The sequence below is a fragment of the Ictidomys tridecemlineatus genome, chromosome 8, assembly GCF_052094955.1.
Source record: "Ictidomys tridecemlineatus isolate mIctTri1 chromosome 8, mIctTri1.hap1, whole genome shotgun sequence".
NCBI lineage: Eukaryota > Metazoa > Chordata > Mammalia > Rodentia > Sciuridae > Ictidomys > Ictidomys tridecemlineatus.
This window is the reverse complement of record NC_135484.1, coordinates 5,488,620-5,507,413: the sequence shown is the minus strand read 5'-3', so window position 1 is coordinate 5,507,413 and position 18,794 is coordinate 5,488,620. Positions and strand designations below refer to the sequence as shown.

At 40.9% G+C, this 18,794-nt stretch overlaps 1 protein-coding gene and 1 long non-coding RNA gene across 3 annotated transcripts in view; one reads left to right on the top strand and one right to left on the bottom strand.

The window, feature by feature from the left end:
- Positions 1 to 18,794, top strand: part of Pacrg (parkin coregulated) — a 458,518-nt gene that overhangs the window by 91,040 nt on the left and 348,684 nt on the right. The window lies entirely within an intron of this gene.
- On the bottom strand, positions 5,904 to 16,834 carry LOC120889186 (uncharacterized). Of its 2 annotated transcripts, XR_005733081.2 has the most exons (4): positions 16,500 to 16,834; positions 14,752 to 14,847; positions 14,275 to 14,657; positions 5,904 to 6,171 (listed from the first exon to the last, which is right to left on the bottom strand). It is a non-coding gene; the product is annotated as an uncharacterized LOC120889186 (long non-coding RNA). The 2 variants fall into 2 exon arrangements; XR_013424697.1 differs by lacking the exon at positions 5,904 to 6,171 and having other exon boundaries at positions 13,745 to 14,657.

Genomic DNA, 18,794 nt, shown 5'->3' with positions numbered 1-18,794 from the left:
ACAACAAGTACTTATTGGGCATTTAAGATTGCAGGCATGGGTTAGATGCTGGACATCAGCATGTGCTCTTCGCCCAGTAGTGCCTGGATCATACAACATGGTGAATCATCAGAATACCACATGGCAATATATGTCTGGGCATTATAAACACTCAAATTTATTTTTCTGTTTCTTTTATTAACCTTACTTACTGCCCAATTAAAATATGGGTTTCAGAAGAAAGAATTTAAGAAAATAAATTTTAATCATTTTTGATAAATGAAATCTACCAAATATGTCCTATCAGTATTCTAGTCTACATGGGCTGCTTGCTTCTGAATTTCACTCTTAACAGTTGAAAGAAATAAAACAAAGTTCTTCCTGTATTTGGTTTAAAATGGTTTTGATGATCAGCTTTTGTTAGTGGCATTTACAAATTCTAAACAACTTTCACCAGCATCTATTTTATTCTTTAGTATCTGCTGGGATTTGCTGTGTAAAAGAAAGTGGGAACAATGTCGCTTACATTATTCCCATAATTAACATCTGTGAAGGACAAGCTTCTGCATAAATTCTTCTCATAATGGGAGGAATGCAGGGAAACAGAATGATGGATCATGTGCTATGGTTTTAATATTTAAAGTGTTTTTCTCTTAGGAACTGAACCTCTAGCTTCTTTCTGCACATAAGAGTAGTTTTTTCATTTTTTATTTTAATTTTTTGCCCAAATAAATATAGAAGATGATTCTATGTAAACTATTTTGTTAGGCAATGGTTTTCTTTTCTACACAACAAAATTAGTGATTTGCAATTCTAATAGCTTTCTGTGTAATTTGTTTCTTTTTAAAAAATATTTTTGTATAATTTATAAAATGAAGTTTAATCAACCTTTGAAAGAAGCAGTGCTTCACCCTTGATTTTTGTTGAATTCCTTTTACTAGTGCTTTCTCAATGTATTCAGGTAGGAGTGCAGAGTAAACAGATCATATTGAATTTCTCATTATTCCCAAAAGAATGGGCCCTGTGGCCTTTCTGTTACAGAACTGTAGCCATATTGCTAGCCCTTTGGGGGCTCTGGGAAGATGGTGTCACTCTAGTGCTTAGATACTGTTCCTTCTGGTGTCAACATGACTCCTCCTTATTTCGTCTCTAGCAAGCACATCTCTCAGAGATGACACCACCAACACTTCCCCCTTTGATGTCTAAAGCGCTTTTATTTCCCTTATGTTGATAAGTTATTTGTGCAGATTTTCTGGAATTGGAGAATTCTTTTTCTCTTAACAATGCACTGAGCATGGTGGTGCACGCCTGGCACGCCTGTGACCACAGCTGCTCCGGAGGCTGAGGCAGCAGAATCAGATCCCAAGTTCTAGGCCAAGCTGTGTGACTTAGCAAGACTCTGTGTCAAAATTTAACAAGGGTTAGGGGCATAGCCCAGTGGTAGAGCACCTTGCCTAGCATGTGCAAGGCCCTAGGTTTGATGCCCAGTACTGAAGATAATAAAAAAAAACACAAAAAGGCCCCCAAGAAAATCAATGTTAATTGATCTAAAAACTTTAGGTCGTAGGAGTTCTTTTCATTATAACAGTTTTATTTTTTATTACATTTATATAAATATTGTTAGCATCTTTTTTCTGTTCTTTTTGGTAAAACTCATATAATATAAAGTTTACTATCTTAATCACTTTTGATGATACAGTTCAGTAGTGTAAAGTACAGTGTGCTGTGGTCTATCAATTTTCACAACTCTTTGCATCTTCAAGACCAAGACCCTGTGCCCACTGGACAGCTCCCCATTTTTCCCTGCCCATGACCTCTGCCAACAGTCATTCCACTTTCTGTCTCTAGAAGAAGGACCTCATGCACTTCATAAGAGATCTGACAGACATCTTAGCACAAAACTAAGGTTTTTTAATATACACAGGAAATTGGCATTGTGGACTGTAAACGTTAAAAAATGAAGAATAGTCAAATAAATATTATTTCTACTTCAAATGTTTAATAGCCATTGAATAAATTAGGCAAACTTTACCTATATAAAATTTGAAATGAAAGTATTAGCACTCAAAGGTGTTTTTAAACCATCTAAAACTAGAATGCATCGTATAATGAATGCATACATCACAGGTTACAAATCACTAAAAATGATTTGTTTAGGTCAGTTGAATTATGTACATTACATTTCCCAAATATTCTATTTAATATCCCTCATACCAATGTATATATGTTTGTATGTTTATATTTAATTCATATTTCTACCTGCAAATTCTCTGTTTTTCACATCCCACTACATTTGGAATTGTTTGATTTTAAGAAAATAATAATTGCAAAAAGTAGGCCTTCAGGTCTTTGTCCCTGCTCCCAGCCTTTTAAAAAAATGCCTAAGGACACTGCTGTGTAGAGTGTGGTTTCTGTTTCCACCCAGGCCTTTTTGCTGATATAATCCATGTTACTGTGGGGGCATCTTCGACCCCTGAAGCTGAGATTTCATGTTACAGGCTCCGATCAAGGCTCATCATGTTCTAATAGGCCAATGCAGGATTTGATTCTAATGTGCTACTTAGTAATCAAACTTGAAACAAAAGAAGTTTTCTCCCTTTACTTTGGCATATTAAGTTTTAAACACAAAAAGAGTAACTTACATGCTCTTGCTTACTTTTATTTCTGATCTATTTCTTGGCACCACTCAGCTTTATTTCAAGGACTGACTTACCAAACACTTACTTGATTTCTTTTTTCATTTTCCCATTTCCTTCCATTGTCTAAGGCTTCAAATAAATTACATAAGCTAAATCATATCATTTTTTCATTATCCTAGTTTTTTTCTGATGATGAATATACTTTAGAATGGCTTATTTAATAAAACATTGTTTCATCAGTCATTCCTATCTGATTTAATATGCAAAGTATACATGAAGTATTACAAGAAAGAATCTTTACATTAAATTTTATTCTCCCCACCATTTGTCATTCTTTCATAATTGTTTATAAAGCAAACCCCATTGTTCACCTGAAGACACTGTGTGAGCTGCCTTTCTGCCTTCCCTTCTCACTGGGTGTGGTCCTCTGGTCAGAGAGGAAGGTGCTGTGTTCAGCCACTGCACCCCACAGGGCATCCTTCACTGGTCCACGCCTTCAGGTCTAAGAAGACAAGCTCACACAAAACAGGAAAAGGACATTGTGTTAAAGTATCCACAAATAATTCATGAACCATAAGTGTATTTTATCAATAATTATATATCTTAAAATGTATGTTTTATCAGCCATCTTGGCAATGAAGAAAACCTGAGTTTATGGAATTTTTTTCTCAAGTAGAGAACAATCTGGTTTTGGCTGTGCACTGCCCAGCACATGCTTGTTCCTTCTCCCCTCTCATCTCTATGAGCTTATTGTTCCACAAAGAAAAATTAATGTGGGCCAGACAGTTTGCCGTGGACACATTTCAACATAAAATAATAATTTACCGTAACTTTTCAGCTCTCTTAAGGTCTTCTGTTACGATTTTTAAGGAAAAGTATTATGCTATTTGTGTGAAATTTTAAGTACAATTATTCTTTTCAGTATAGAAAAAGTGATGGAGGGGAGCAGTGTACTGGGGATATTTTACATTTTATTTAGAGACAGGATCTCACAGAGTTGGTTAGCACTTCGCTGTCACTAAGGCTGGATTTGAATTCATGATCCTTCTGCCTCAGCCTCCTGAGTTGCTGGGATTACAAGTGAGTGCCACCATACCCTGCAAAAAAAAAAAAAAAAAAACCAAAGTGATTTAAAATAAAAATAAATAAATAAATAAATAAATAATAAAATAATAAAATAGCATACTTCCTCACTTCTCCTGTTTTGATCAGTGGTACATTCCAAGTTCTGTCCTGCCTTCTTTTGCTTTACTTTCTATTAAATACTTTCCTTTTTTAAATCTTGAATTCTCGTGTATTTTTACATAGTTTGAAGTTCACACCTTGACTTTTAACCTGATTTATGTATTTCTCCTTTTTTGGCAATACTCTATATAGTCAATGCAACAAAGAAAAAACCACTTTCTTTTGTTCGTTATCCCTCTGAATTTTCAGTCTGTCTGTCAGTTTACAGATCTTTTTAGCTGTGCTTTCTCTGGCCTCTTTCTCTTTGTTGGGCCTCTTCACGCCTTGGCTCCTTTCAGTGCCGATCACCTGTAGGGTGGGGACTTCTTCCTGAGCTTCTGGCTAGGTGGCATCCTCAGCTCCCGGTCTCCCAGGAGCCCAGAGGGAGGGGGAGCACTAGCCCATGCTTCCCATTCTTTCCTCTCCCTCCCTCCACGACTGCTCAGGCTGACAGCCTGCAGGCCCCCAGAGTTGCTACCCATGATTTCCTTTTGACACCTCTTGCAGCCTTAGGACCAGAGGTGTTGGGTGAGCCTTGAATTTAGGAAGAATTCCAAGGTCTTATGTTTCTGTCTCCTTAATTTCCCTCCATATGACTATTTTTTTAACCTTCAATTTTGTGCTTTTAGTTGTATCCCTCCTCACTTTGGTGTCTTTGATCTGATTTTAAAAAGAATTTTCACAGTGTATATGGGAGTAATTCATGCAAAACTCCTTTTATAAATTGTACTGTAAGCATTTCTTCAAAGGAGATTGTCATGAGCAAAGGATTACAGAATATTGGGAAGCAAGCTAGAGATTTTTTAGACTGTGATTATTTTATCTTATTTATTTATTTATTGTGATACTGAGGATTGAACCCAGGGGTGCTTAATCATTGAGCCACACCCTCACCCCTTTAAAAATTTTATTTAGAGACAGGGTCTCACTGAGTTTCTAAGGGCCTCACTAAGTTGCTGAGGCTGGCTTGGAACTCATAACCCTCCTACCTCAGCCTCCCAAGCTGCTGGGATTATAGGCGTGCACCACCATGCCTGGCTAGACTGATTTTTTCACAGTGCTCTAAGGAGCATTAGCAGTTGTGGTGGAGCCAAGACCTAGGTCTGCTGCAACTGCTACTCCCCTCCATTTCATAGGAAATGTCTCAGCTAAATAGTGTTAGGGAAGAATCAGAAGCTTGAGAGTGCACATTTTTCTACTTAGATAGTGGAGGGGGTGGGAAATGATAAAGAATAAAATCAGTGTTTATTAAACATCGTGTTCTAGGCACTAAACATTGTGAATCAATTGCTGTATTAAAGAACCCTGAGTATACAAGTGAAACGGAGTACTGACAGAACATTTGGGTTGTCACTGGCATGCGTGTTTCAATAGGCCACGTATTAATTGATAAGGAGCTGGAATGGAAAGATGGTGGCAGAGGAGATACAAATGGGGAATACTAGAATACTAGTGACCAAGGGGAGGGGGACATAAAAGGTGATTTCTAGGTACTGACTAATGACAGAGAATGAGATGCAATGTATTTGTTAGCTTAAACAATAGCAAAATAATAGTCCCATATTTTTAAGCAGAATGATCCCAACAATTTATCAAGAAGAATAAACAAACAAGAAAAGCAGATGGCATTTTCAAAAGCACTAGTAAAAAAGAACTATCTATCTCTATTAGATTTAAACAATTTTTATAAAGGAAATAAAACTAGAATAGCACAGAATTGGAGCAATTAAAAAAATATGACCAAGGAAGCCTACATGGACAGACTATGCAACACACCACATAGTTTAAAAACCAAAGGAGGCATTATACTTCAGTGAAGAAGGACCAACACTCACCAAAGGCAAGTGCAAGCAGAATTAACAAATTGGAAAGAAACAAAATAAACTGGCAGGTGAATTTAAAAACAAATATAAAGAATCATGTTAGAGAAAGTAAAGTACATTTTGTTATTAAAAGTGATATATCATCTTGATTTTTAAGAAATTAGATAATCAAAATTAGATAATGCAGGAAAATGTAAGCAGGGAAAACTATCACAAACACAATAAACCCATATTAATATTTAGACATAGTTCTTTCTGAGCTCTTCTCTCATATATTAGTTGAGATATTATTACTTATCATTTCTTTTTCAGGCATAGCAGGTTATGAAAACTGCTTGAGAAAACAACTTCCCAAAGCCTAGCAGCTTGACATGAATATGATTATTTGCTACTCCTCAATTCCATGCATCTGTGCCAGGTTCTCTACTCCACACAGTCATTCAGGGACCTGTATCTTCAGTCCAGGGCTTGGATTCTTCTCCTGAGTCCTCGCCTGGATCTTCTTCCTGTAGATAAGGGAAGGGAACGTTTAGACCATCAGAGGGGTGTGTGTCGCCCAGGGCTAGAAGTGGTGGTCTTCACTTTGGTCTTCTTTCCTCCAGCCAGAAACCAGCCACACAGCCGTGAATGACCCTGAGGTAGGCTGCTGCTGGGTTCCAGAGGACAAGGGAAGCACTCTCACACTGGGGCAGCTTCTCCTCCCAGGCTCTTAGAGCCCGCTCGCTCGTTAACTTTGTTTTTGAGGCTGTTTAATGTTCAGTGACCCAGATGAATTTTCACTTGTTAGCCATTCCCTTTTATTGAATGTCATCTTTTATATGCTGTCACCATTAAAAGTTAGTATTTTCCATTTCTCATTGATCATAATTCTTGATTGTTGTTCAACATTTTTAAAAGATTATTTCTTACATTTCCTTCAGTTGTACAGTTATTCATAAGACTAATGCAGACCATCGTGGTTAAAAGAAGTAGTTCCTCCTGCTATCATTATTTTTTGGTATGGAGTTTTATCTCATCTCCATGTAAGCAGTTTCTTCCATTAATTCATTGTGAGAGTCTGCCTCTTACTATAAAGTCTTAAAACTGATGCCCTCTGCAAATAAACCCATTTCTGTGACTCTAGAAGGTAAGATAAAGGAAATATACCTTTATGGAGGTCTGGAAAGATGTTCATTTATAAAGTGAACACTTGAGAGCAGCCCAAATAGCCATAAAGGATAATATTTAAATCATAATAAATTCACTTGATGGGATTTATGTTGTGATTTTATAGATTGCAATGTGGCAAAAACATATATGTAATAATGCTAAGTTAAAGTGAAAACATCTTTGGCTATAAAATGGCATAGTCCAAAATTAAAACTATGTTAAACATAACCATATGTCAAACAGTGATCAAAAATACCATGGAGTTGCAAAATCCATTGTTTTAACATAGTAAAAGTGTCATGGTTTTTAAAATTTTTTGGTGAGGTGGTTATTGTTTGGTTGGGAGGAGTTCCATACTTTTAGGAAGTTCATTACTTCACAATTAAAACTAACTTCAACTATGAAGACAACCTGTGTACTAAAAATTTTCAAATATGTTAGTTTTGAGTGTTACATACATATGGGTTCATGAAGCCTTCTGGAATCAATATCCACTTAGCTATATTTGTACTTTTCTATATTTGCACTCAAGAAAATGTTGCTTACTTTACTTTTAATACTTCTAACATCAGATCACTGAAGACACTGCCATGCTCTTCCTGAGGAGCTAAGACTTAAATCTATATGATCTGCTTAGCTTCATTCACATTATTTTCTTGAATTTCATGTTTACAGTTTAATAGAAAGGTGTTAATTTACCTCCAGCTGCTAAAATTAATTGCTAGTTTTCTTCTCTCAATCTTTGTGTTTTCATTTACTTGCCAGCATACATTACATGATGTTCTGTATTCTGTTTTTTACTAAACATCACACTATGATCACGTTCCAGCATCACCATAGTCAGTGTTTCATATCAGTGTCGACAGAGCAGCAGAAGCCAAGTCAAGGTCAAACATGTGCGAAGTGTGTGAAGGAAAGGAGGACGTGTCCCTGAGCTCAGGAAGGCATGTGGCTGGAAGCCCCACAGACTGCACTGCATCTCTGAGGAGTCAGGCAAGGTGGTGGCTGGCAGCCCTGAGTTCCGCACCAGCCTTGGTCCTCCAACTCAACCACCCTCCTGGGTCTGCCTTCTTTGTAGAATGCCCACTCTCACCCCTTGTTGGTCACTTACACAGCTTCCACACTGTAGTTGGAGAGTCACTTGGTCAGAGATTTCTTCTTTGACACTCTGATCAAGTTAAACCTCTTGATTATAAGTTCTGTGGTGCCACATTTATTATGGCATTTATTACAGCTTCAGTTCCCCGTTCACGTTCATGATCAGTGATCATATGATGATTGTTATGGTATGTTATGAGGTGTCCCCCAAAAGCTCCTGTTAGAGGGGGAAAGTTCAAAAGTGGAATGATGGGTTGTGGGAGCTGTGACCCATTCCGTCCACCCTAGTTTGAATGGAATGGGAGGTGACTATAGACAGGTGGGGTATGGCTGTGGCTAGAGGAGGTGGGTCACTGTGGGCTACCCTGGAAGGGTGCGTCTTTCCTGCAGTCCTTTCCCCTCTCTGCCCCTCTCCTTCCTGACTCCATCATGAGCTGAGCAGCTTTCCTCCTCTGGGTCCTTCTCCCATGATATGCTGCCTCACCTGGAGCCAGAGCAGTGGAGTCTGCCCTCTGTGAACTGAGACCTCGGAATTCATGATCCCCAGATAGCCTTTCCCTCCTCTACATTGTTCCTGTCAAGTGTTTCGGTCACAGCAATGACAGTGATACTCTGTAATGCCCCACTAAACTGTACTAGGGAGGGAGCATCCCCTGTTTATTTTTGCTCACCAAAAATTTCTTATAGATATTTATTGTTGCATGAACAGCTGGCCTCAGTAGAATGGTATAGGCTAAGACTTAGGCATGGGAAATAGTTGTACTGTAAGAATAGACATGGTCCTCAAGATTAAAGGGCAGAGAAGAAAAATCACCCAGGAGAACCCCCATCCTGCACTTGTTTAGGGGTGTTGAAGCATAATTGAAGGCGTAGAGAAGCCAGGGAGAGCACGCAGTGGTGAATCGCAGCAATTCTGAGTAATGTGAGCTCAGAAGGTGGGTTGGAGAGGGTAGAGTAGAAGGGATCCAGGCCAAAAAATATTTTATGTCCATAAGGTTTTGGACCGTCCACTGAAAGGTAGTGAGAAACATTTACAGGTTTTAAGAAGGAAATAGCCTTTAGAAGGATTTTGCCGTTAGGAACAGGGAAGAGAAAACAGAGGCAGATATTCCTCAGTGACCTGGTGGGAGGAGGAGGCCCTGAACTGAAACAGAGGCAGCTGTGACCTAGCTACGGAATAAGGTGTGACCAAGAGCTATGCGGAGTTAGAACCTGCAGCACCCAGAAGCTGTGGACAGAGAGGGAAGCTGCCGATGCTGCTGGAGGAGGGCGAAGTCTAGGCTCAGGCCTGGGATGTGGCAAGCCATCAAATCCGCCTCCACCGTGAGCAACAAATTAACCTCGCTGTCTTCTGAATAGGCAAGAGCAGGGAAAGGCAATACTTCTTTGCCTCCTCCTGAAGTGTGTCCTTTAGCCTTGGGAGGGGCATAGAGTCAGAAAAAGAGAAGGTCCATCTGGTCAGGAGAATGCAACTGTGACCAAGTGCTGGGCAGAGGCGGTACACTGCCACTCACTGTGTCACGGAATGTCTGTCTACTCCTAGTTGAGCAAGTCGAATCCCTTCTGGAAACCTACAGAGGTACAGTCACATTGAGTGCTTTGCCATGTATTAGGATATCAAGAAAAGCTCCTATCACTATGTGATCTTCTCTCTTTCCAACTTTCAAATTAAAGTCCCTACTAGATTCTTCCAAATACTTCCGAAGCCAGTTTTTATGAAGAAGAGGGAAATTTTTGAAACACCTTATTTCTTTTCTTTGTGAATCTGTTCAAAAGTCATGGGTGATAGCACTGTCACATTAGTGTCATAGAAGGCTCTTTTGTGTCAAATCACTTGGGCATAATCATTTGCTGAACAATCTGGGCATACACTGTGTGTGTCGGGCCCTGATCTTATAATAGTAGTACATTGCTTGATTCAAGACAGTCTTCACCATTTTAGTTTATTGGGTTGGGAACAAGAATGCACATGTGAGATGTGTGTGTATTCTAGATTCATAACAGGCAAAAAATCCAAGTGTTGTGGAAACAACGGAGAGAGTGATTTAGGGGAAATCAAGGGATTTGTAACAGAGAAGTCTGCCATTGATTTGATGCCCAAATGGGAACCAAAGTTTTGCCAAGAGAAAAGCCGACTTGCAGAGGGGCCAGCATACCAGGCAAAAGAAACAGTGTTTACAGAGATACAAAAATATAAGGAAGTTACATTTTTGGAGGAAAAATAAACAGTTTCGTTCACTGGCATTGGAAAAGATGAAGGGGTGGTTTTTCTAAAAGGACCTATTAAGACAGTTATTAAGTTTTCACTCAGTACAATCATGCTGAAGAGAGGGGAGGTCAAACCCAGATATACCATTCAGTAAGGCTTGGGGACAAGCGAGAGGGAGCAACAGGAAGGGTGGGGTCATCTCAAAGTTCCTTAAACATAGACGGAGCCCACTGACTCCCTCAGAGCTGGAAAAGTGTCCCCTCTCCCATAACAACCTGCAAGACAGTCACGTGGAGTCCAGGGAGCTGGGCTGGGGACTTAGCAGGGCTAAGTGACTATCAGCCAAGCCGGGGCCATTTGTGCCTGCCAGAGATAGGGAGGATTTGAGGACAGAGTCTCCTGTCTTTGGTTAGCCACTTGCAGCTTACTGTGTGACTGTACATGTGCACTTTGGTCAACTAAAGAGGTAGAGATTGGTGAAAACTATAATTCAGTATGTGCAGTTTAAAAGATTACAGTAGCACATTAGGCGATTGCTTATAAATGTTTTTAAAATTCCTAAATGTTAGTTTTAAAATAAATAAAAGTTTTAAAAATAAAACACTTATAAAAGTTTTCTAAATGCCTCAATATTAGTTTTAAAATAAAGCAAAAGGAAAACGCATGCTTTCTTTTTACATATGATAGCAAACAGTGAGTAATCAATGTTCTTACATTTTAATGCTCCAATATTCTGATAATTTGACTAGTAATAAGTTAATATGTAATTTCATTAATAAGAAGTTCGTAGGAAGTTTGTAGTAAATTAATATGTAACACGTGCAACTTATAAAACATGTGTAAGTGGTGGTGAGAGTGACTCTCGTGACATTGCTTTCTCATGACTGGCCAGGCAGACACAGGATAGGACCCACTATGACTTACTCCAGCAGCTCGCCTGGCCTCTTGGGGAGCCTGTGTCCATTGCTGCTGCTGGTGGTATACTTGGGGACCCAGGAGGGCCATTAATGAACACCCAACTTCCTGCCCCTGCCCTCTCTTGACCTCTTCCTCTCCCTCCTCCCAGTCACAGTTTCAGGCTCTTCCTGGGGTCTCTGGTTACTCTATAGTATTCTTTGTTCCCTGGCCATCTGCCCTTCTCTATAGCAGTGGCCTTCAAAATCACTTAATCATGTTCATTCTACAAAAATTTCTGGAAAATGATTCATCTCTTAGAGATTTTTATTTTGACATCAAAAAATTCTATCATAGTTTATTATACGACTTTGTTTCCATTCTGTTCAATGAATCCGGTCAACTCTAAATACCACAGGCAACTGATTCCCATCATCTTTCCTTTAAAAATACATGAACTAACTTTTCTTTAATTTCTGAAAATTTTACATTGCTTGTTTTGTTTTTCCTGAAACCTATAATTTTCTCTTCGCTATTTCTTTTCCCTTTACTTGAAACCTATAATTTTCACTTCACTGTCCCCTCAGAATGTTTTCCTAATGTAGTTGTTATTCTGCAAATTTCTTATTGATTATCATATTTAAATCAATATTAAGTAACATTTTATTTCCAGTAACCCTAAGTTCCCAAGAATATGTGTAGTACCTATCTATCCATCCATCATCCCTCCATCTATCGATACTATAGGTAAATAGACACTTAGATGCTTAGGCGGGTAGATAGATCAATCCCCGTGCATAGCATCTGTTGTACCTTTTGGTAGCCATGAGGATAGCCCAAAGCAAGCCTGGATGTTGACTCTGGCCAACAGAAATCCAGGGCTTTGCCCTTATTTTTCTGGAAGGGATCACTCTCAACTCCATTTTCTGTGTCCAGCATCCCCCAGAGCAGGAGACTGCCTCCCCCTGGCTGAGCAAGCAGAGGTCTAAGCCTTCCTTCGTGCACTCAGCCCACAGTTCTGGGCATTTGCCTTCCTCAGATGACTTTAGAGGAACTGGCATGGTAGTCCCATCCCCGGAAGGACAGGACCCTGCTGGTGAAGATCAAACCCAAGTGTGAGCTGAGTTGTGCTTCTGAAGGGCCCTGGCTTTGCTCTGCTTCCTGTGTGTTCTCCTGCACAGCTTTTTCCTACATGTTGATATATCCTGAACCCTGGTATACAGTGCGTAGAGACCACAGATAGATCCACCTTTCAGACAAAACAGATACATGTTGCAGATTCTGATGATTTTTAAGCATATAAGTAAAATTTCACATGAAATGAATCTCTAAATGAGAATGGTCTCTCTTTTCACTTGTCCATAAGTGTGCAGATGGGTCCCCTTTTATTTTGAGAATCAAATGGGTCCAGTATCAATGTCCAGCCTGTGTTTTGTTTGGTAGATATAAGCACAAGCAAATCCTTCTGGTATAAAGAAGCAGACTTGAGAGGAAGGAGTTGTGACAAAGTGGCTCAATTCTTTGAGCATTTCTTACCAGTTAGACACCACAATCACTTAACAATCTGTTAATCAGAAGTTATTTTTAGTGGCTTAGCAGCTGATGCATTATTGGGTTTCTCTTCAATGTTTTTGAAAGCTGAAAGCTGCAAGCCGCCTGACTTAAGATGGGGTTCACTACCCAGCCATCCCAGCCCTTTGCTTTCTTCATACCAATCCCACTGCTGGGTGTCAAACTGGCCTGTGGCCAGGAGCCCTGGAACAGTGTGCTGTTGGGGTGGGTGAGACATTTTTTACTTTTTAATTTGTAAACTGGCAGAAAGGGGAGTTGAGAAAAACAGACATTAGAGGCTTTCCTGAGAGAATGATGTCATTGACAGTTTAAAAATAGGAAATGGAGCTATTACAGTTTGAAGTGAGGCGTCCCCCAGAAAGCTCATGTTAGACGACGCAGGAATGTTGTGAGGTGAAATGATCAGAGATTAAGAGAGCTGTAACCCAATCCGTGGTTTAATCCATTTGATGGATTAATGCACTCCTAAATGGTAACTGTAGGCAGGTGGGGTGTAGCTAGAGGAGCAGGCCACTGGGGGCATGCCTTTGGGAGTTGTATCTTGTTTCTGTTGCTCCCTTCCTGGTTGTCCTGAGCTGAACACCCTTCCACCATGATGTTCGCCTAACCTCAGGCTGAAGGCAGTGGCGCCAGCTGACCACGGACTGAACCTCTGACACTGTGACCCCAAAATAAACCTCTCCACTGAGTTGTTCTTGTTGGATATTTTGGTTGTGGGTTGACTAATCTGAATCTGGGTACTCCCTGGAGAGCCTTAGTGACAAAGGTTTGTGCGCCCCATGTGAAAAGCTCTGCTGCAGAGAGCCCTGGTGTCCTTGGGGTTCAGGCAGGGGAGTCTCTGTCCTCTGCTTCTCAGTACAACACGCGGTTGAACCCTGACTTCCCATTCCTTTTAGCTTCCCCAGCAGCTTACCAGTCTTTTGACTTCTGGCCTCGAGTTAACCTTTTTCATTCTTTTTATCACAAATTCCATAAAACGCTGCTGTCGTGAATCCTTGAACCTACCCTTGTGTTTATTGCCGTCATAGTGTGACAGAAAGAAGTATACATGCAAAGCTCTATTTCCAGGGTGAGACCTTAGTGAAGCTACTTAACCTCTCCATGAGCCGGTTTCCTCACTGGTACCTGTAATTCTAACTCATAGGGCTGTCTAAGAATTAAGTAAAATAATACATCCTTCATCTTAACAGTAGTGTTTGGTCTATGCTAGGTAAGAATATTGAATATTATTATTACCACTAGTATCATTAAATCTTGAAATCAAACTGACAATAGTTGAAGGAAATATATAATTAATACGTGTCCACAAATTTAACACCCCATGTGTTTTGCCCTAAACTATAGTTATGTTTTTTTATTTGCATTATATATTTAGTTCCTACTAACTTGTGAATTCTTAGACGTAAGAGGACCATTTGTGTTCTAGTTTAAAAAATATTGGATGTGTAGTTGCATCCATTTGTTGGATGCCATTGACATTTGATAGATGACAATGACGGTATTTACCGTATGCATACGAGACTATGTCTAGAAAGGCCACTGTCCAGCGTTATGTTGAACGCCTTCCAGTTGGGGCTGACTACCTCGTTTGTCTGGTATGAATTTTATTTGATCCTAACTTTGCCTAGACGAGCCTGATGACATGTTTGAAAAGCCCTACTCCATGGCTGCTGTTAGCATGACTCACCCACGTTCAGTCTGCTGTGGCATGCCATCCAGTTCTCCACTGGTAGTCCCCTGAGAGCCGTAGGGTGTCCTCCGCCCACCCTCCTCATGCTGTAGCCTCACTCTCTTTGCAGAGGGACAGGCTGGCAGAGGTACTGTCCTTAAGGCTGCTCCTGTGACACACTGGGTGTTGGAGGCAGGCGGAGCAGGCTGGTCTGGGTGCTGGCTGTCTCAGGGGCTGCCGAGGCCTGACTCCATCCTGCAAGTGTTCTCCGTGGTTCACTCCTGAACTTCACGCTGCTGGGAGTCAGTCTCGTGCTCTTGGGCGAGACACCGAAGCTCTGTTGGTCTCTGTTTACTCCATTATCAGGTGGGGATAAAGATGCCAGGGTGCCAAGGCACCCGCTGTGAGGATTAGATGAAACAACCAGTTTAAAATGCGGACCACCCACCTGGTAGCCGGGAAGCGCACCCTAACTGATGGCCGTGCCATAATCACCTGTCATTTATGACCCTGCTAGAATCACTGGGAGTAGCAGCCTCTGTCAGCCTCAGGTGAGGCCGATTCCAAAGTCACAGAGACTTCTTCTGCTTCCTGAAGAGATTTAATGAGGGTGAATATATTTAACATCATATATTATCCTATGTATGAAGAAGAAATTTTTAAGAGTATCTGTTTTGTTTACTTGTGGTACCAGGACTTGAACCCAGGGGCACTCTAACACTGAGTTATTTTTTTATTTTTGAGACAGAGTCTCACTAAGTTGCCAAGGCTGACCTGGAACTTGCAATCCTCCTGCTCAGCCTCCAGAGTCCCTGGGATGACAGCCATGCACTATCATGTCTGGCTTACGTGTTTTGTTTTGTTTTTTAATTGTTGTTATTCTAAGAAAAAATGAAAAAGAAATAGAGGTTGAGGGTCTTGACTTACCAAATATTAAAGTGGTTTTAAAATAACTCCAAAATACAGGATGATACTTGATAGAGAAGTCAGCAGTACAAATAACCAAGAAGCCCCCATGTCCATATGAACAGGGCATGTTCTGAGGGAGCTGGGGAGTGAGGCCCAGAATCGCCCTGGAGGACACAGGTGGCCTTGGCCCACCAGAACCACCACACCCTTTTTAAGGTAGACACAGTCTCTCTCTCCCTGAGAGGCCTCTGCAGGGCCTAGCACACTGCCTTGTGTGTAGTGGATGCGTGGGTGGAGGTAGATGAATCACTAGCAGACCTTGAGCATCACTAGCAGACCTTGCTAATCAGTTAAAGTTCCTTTTCCCATGCGGCCCAGGTTCTGCCTCAGATCTCCTTTATACAGTGCTCTTGACTTCCTCAAAATTTCATGTGAAAGCTGACCAGGAAGGGTCACTTAGCCTTATTCAGTTTTAAAACTGTGATTTTTATATAGCAAAGGGCTGAACTGAATTGCAATCTAGTACTTCAATATTAATACATTCAACCGACTGTGTGGCCTTAGGAAAGTCACTTCATTGTGATGATGAAGGGTGTAAACCTGGGAGATAATAAAGAATTATCAGGTGTCATGCGGTGGCCCTGGAGCATCCTGTGGTAGCATGGTAAGGAGAAATACCAACAGCTATTTTATTAGATGTGTGTCATGTCTCAAGAAAAAAAAAAAATCCGTGCACAAAAACAGTGAAGGCTTTGAAGAATGAACAGATCTTTTGCATGTGCAATGCCGCACTTTTAACATGTTATGTAATTAGTTTAAATGATTAGTTTATTTAGCTTCATGGGTTTAATGATTACTCTTTTGAAGTAATTTGAATCATCATTTAAATTTTTATGCAGAGTACATAACATGTTCAAGAACTCTTGGTACCTGGTATGTATGTAGCCGTAGTTCTGCTAGAACTCAAATAGCATTTTCTATCAGAGACATCTAGCACCACTCTGCCTGCTTTTTCCCCTGGATTTTATTTTTCCTGTGTTTGGCTGAAAAGGCATCTGGAGTGTTCCAGCGTGTTTACCCAGGTCTTCCCATAAGAGGCTGAGGGATCAGCTAATCAAGAAGGAAAAGCCGAGCTGCCAGTAGGTGGCTCACTGCGAATGTGCTTGGGACGGACAGAAATGTCACCCCTCCTCCACTTAGCCTTTGTTTTCAATCCCTGCTGCTTTGAGCCTTTTTCTGTAATGTCTGAGTCATTTGCAGGGGAAGAGGAGGGAAAGAGAAGAAAGCAAGCCTGCAGAAGCTTCCCAGCGCCAAGGAGCAAAGCCCCATCTTACCCTGAGTGGTCTCAAAGTGGGCCTGTCCCAGTTCTCCTTTCCACACACAATTGCTTGTTCTTTTGTTCCTTGTGTCCTTGGCAAAGACTGAAAGAACTAAGCCTGTAATACTTGGGCCCTCCTGTGTCACTTAAGAAATAATAAGCCATTGTCTCCATTAAGCCACCCTTGTTTTAGCAAATAGAGTCCAGATCCTGGATAGGGACCATTTCGAAGGGGGGCAGAATGGAAGTAGCGATGCCTTCAAAATTCCCTAGAGAAGCTGTTTTGTTTCTCCTGTTTTCTTGCTTCTTACTGAGAAGATTCATATTCAAATAGGCTGCAATAGTTCTGCACATTCTCATGCGCCCAGGAAGGCCTTGATTATGGCTAATTACAATGAAGAATGAAGCCCTAACAAGAGTGCTCAATCAGATTGCTGTTCATGCATGAAGTGACTAAGGCCGGCCAATGGAGGTGTGATTTTTGTAATTACAAACAATGTGGCTATTTGAAAAATGCTTAGTAAATCTGTTCAAGACAAAATAAGGTCTAATTAATCACTTTAGGCTCTGAATTCCCAGAGGATCCATTTTCCTCTCTCCCCCACCTCGCTCTTTCTTTGTTCAGTTTTAGGGTCCCTTTAATAAACTAGATCTAAGTACACAGTGTGTTCTTTACGCCCACACTTTAATTTGTTGGAGGAATGCAACTGTGTCACCTATTCTGAAGCCATCTTCTCTGCCAATCATGTTGCAACCTGCTTTTAATGCAATTTGACAGAAGGTTTTTAAAAATAAATGTGTACATATTCTTGCTATTATCTGACAAGAAAATGCTTTGACTTTTAAGTACTAATTTGGTACCATATTGACATCATCACTGGTCTGGCATATATTAACTCTTGAAATTCCATGAATGCTGCCTGTGGCCCTGGAGTAATCTTTAGAGGGGGAAAAATGATAACTTCTCCTTCTTTATCCCAAGGTTCATGGGGAGACGGTTATAACAAAAGCAAATTAACAAAACAGAATGGATTTAATGTTAGTATCATGTGTCATGAGAGGGTTTGGAAATGAAGAACCAAAGAAGTGGGTAGCTGAGTGTTTTCACAGACGGAAGGCATCGTGGAATGGCAGCAAACTGTTGGTGTGCCAGGGCCTTTGCCCAGCCTCTTCCCTTCACTCCCTGGGGCCTTCTCCCCTCGTCAGTAGAGGGCCTTGAGGGCCAAGGGAGGGAGAAGGTCAGAGAGGACCACAGGTTGCACAGCCTGCCTTGGGCAAGTTGGTGTAAGGGCAGTTCCAGTTTCCGTGGTCGGCTGTTGGGAGGAAAGGGCAGGGGAAGAGAGACCTTCCTGCTTCTGAGGTTTCCTCAGTTTCCTTCAGGGTTTGTTGCTCAGCATGCCATGGGGCCAGATTGGGGGCGGGGAGGGAGGGTTCACATTCTGAGCTCTGAAATTATTCCACCCCAGTATCCGGAGCCTTCCCGGCCTCAGCGCCATTTCTTTTTCAAAAGTGCTTGAACTAAAGATGTCCTGAGCTTGTCTCCTATTCTGTTTGCCATTTTGTCTCAACCTTAGTTTCCTCATCTAAAAATAGATTCACATCCTAGCAGAGTTTCTGAAATAGATGTGCAATGATAAAACGTTCAATTAAAGGTTTTCAATGCATCAATTAAATCTGATGCCCAACCATTCAAGAAGTTCATTAGTCTTACCTTTGGTTTCTACATATGAATAAAAAGGAACTAACTTTTCCTAGTTGAATTAACAGTCTAGGAATTAAACTCACTACAGATTTTACTATGTCATTGTGGCCCCAGCACACCTGCCATGGAGGTGGTTCTCTGAACTCCCATCGCCCTATCTTCCTCCTCCCTTTCCACCCATGGTGGGTTATAAACACTGAATGCCTCTCCCCATATCAAGCCAGAAAACCCAGAGGTCACTTTCTGATCTCCTCCCTTCTGCCCTGGAGACTTTCACATGGTACATAGGGTCCTGCTCCGACTGGGAGTGAAAACTGAGAATATATAATATATATTTTCCTTACAGAGAACCAGAATCTGAGCACGCAGGCCTTGCCAGTCACCCCAGTTCATTACAATTAGAGCACACTCACTTTGGACAATCAAATTTCTACACATCTGTCCAGTCTTCATGGAACTTAATCATAAAAATAAAAATCTCTGGGTTCGGGCTGGGGTTGTGGCTCAGCGGTAGAGCGCTCTCCTAGCTCTGTGAGGCCCTGAGTTCAATTCTCAGTACCACATAAACATAAATAGTGTCCAACTAAAAAAAAAATATTAAAAAAAATC